Here is a 2,197-nt window from a genome sequence, read left to right on the forward strand (position 1 = left end):
GGTATCCTGGACACAGCTGGAGCGACAGCTTAGCTTTATCTGAGGTATCCTGGACACAGCTGGAGCGACAGCTTAGCTTTATCTGAGGTATACTAGGCACAGCTTCAGAGACAGCTTAGCTTTACAAGAGTAGAGGACCCAGGCTTGGTTCCTAGCACCCACATCAGGTGACTCAAAATGGCTCTCAAACTCAATTCTGGAGGATCTGGTATCCTCAGACCTCCAAGAACACATTCATGCATAAGGTACACATACACTCACACAGGTACACATGAATACATATAAATAAAAATAAACCAACAAAATCAAGAGAGAGAGAAAGAGAGAGAGAGAGAGAGAGAGAGAGAGAGAGAGAGAGAGAGAGAGAGAGAGAGAGAGAGAGAGTCAATAGTTATGCCTGTTCCAAAAATTCATATTCAAGGTATATGTGGTGGATGGCAAAGTCTATAATGTAATCTTGTAGTATTGAGGCCACAACCAGCAACTCAACCAAACTTGTATGATTGAAGACAATTAGAAGGAGCAGGTTAGCCAGCACAGAGAATGGGGTTGTAGAGGAGGAGATGGCAAAGACTGGCAGAGGGAGCAGAGCTGAGTGCTCAGAAAGCTCCAGACAGGGCTTAAACTTTCTGTTTACTTCCCTAAGACCTTGTTACTGCTCTGCCAAGAGATGCCTACCAGAGATTGCTGGCATCATCTGAGCAGTATTTCATTTCCTTTTGATTTGAGACAGCACTGAAGAACCAAATAACCCCCATAGATCTGAAATTCTCCTAGGTTTAGAAATATATTGAGTTCCTTGTTGGAGAAAGCAATTGTGTGGCACAATAAATGTAAATAGGTACTTTGTCATTGTCATGGCTCCCGGCCTAACAACTTTAAGACTCTTCAAACTTCTTGGGCAGTACCTTTTTTTTTTTTTTTTTTTCTTGTTAGGCAGGGTCTCAAATAGGTTGGTCTCTAACTTACCATATAGTCAAAGGTGGCCCTTGAACTTCTGATACTACAGAGTGAGGTATAGCTTCCAGCACCTGTCCCTAGTTATGTCTTTTTATATGTTGGTAAAATGACTTGTATCTGGAGTCCCTCAGAAACTTTAGGGTGGTTTCTGGTTTTTGTCTGATTCACTAGTCTTGGAGTCAGGGTTAAGAACTCTTCCTGTCCTGCCCTCCCACCCTCTACCCTGGGAAGAGGTTGGAGATTGAGTTTATCATCATTGGCCGATGATGTAATCAATCTCAATTACACACCTTCAAAAAAAAAATCTCTAAAACTATAGATCTGGGAAGATTCCAGAGCAGGGAACACTGTTATGTGGCACACTCAAACTCTGTGTAGACTCCTTACACTCAGGACCTCTCCCTGTCCTTCACCTGGGAGGATTCCAGAGCAGGGAACACTGTTATGTGGTATACTCAAACTCTGTGTAGACTCTTACACTCAGGACCGCTCCCTGTCCTTCACCTGGATTTCCACTGCAACCTTTATAATAAATTAGTTGGACAAAGGCAAATGGTGCCCTGAATCAGCAGAACCATTATGGCAAATTCTCTGAGGAGGGGGTTATGGGAACCTCTGGTTTACAGACTGTGAGTCAGAAATTTGGCATCTGAAATGGCAAAAATCCCATCTCTTGAGGGATCTGATGCTGACTTTAGGAGGACAGTGTGAAAATAATTACTACACATTCGCTCAATTTAGAGTCAGAGATGTTAGTTATCAGACAATTAGTGTCAGGAGGGTTGTGAGTATATAAAAGAACTTTTTTTCTTTTTCTTTTTCTTTTTTTTTGAAATGAAAAGAGAAAGTTGTAAAGCAAAGGGTTTTGGAGTAGGGACAAATGCTTGAGAATAATATTTAAGGGTACCAAAAGCTTTGGTTATTCACAGAAGCTACAGAAGAAGAAAAAATAACTATAGATGAGATTCATTAGTAAATGACCAGTTTAAAGGGGGTTGCTCCTCAGTACCAACAAAACGCTGAGAAATGTACACTTCAAAGACATCATGCTTATTTGTGGCCTTACCTGGCACATAGTGTTATAAAGTACTGTGGACCAGGGTCTCTGGTTAATGCCCTTTCTTTTTCTTTCTTTCTCTCTCTCTCTTCCTTCCTTCCTTCCTTCCTTTCTTTCTTTCTTTTTTCCTTCTTTCTTTTCTTTTCTTTTCTTTTTTCTTTTTTTTTTTGTTGTTTTTAA

The sequence above is a fragment of the Mastomys coucha genome, unplaced genomic scaffold (genome assembly GCF_008632895.1).
Source record: "Mastomys coucha isolate ucsf_1 unplaced genomic scaffold, UCSF_Mcou_1 pScaffold2, whole genome shotgun sequence".
Classification (NCBI taxonomy): Eukaryota; Metazoa; Chordata; class Mammalia; order Rodentia; family Muridae; genus Mastomys; species Mastomys coucha.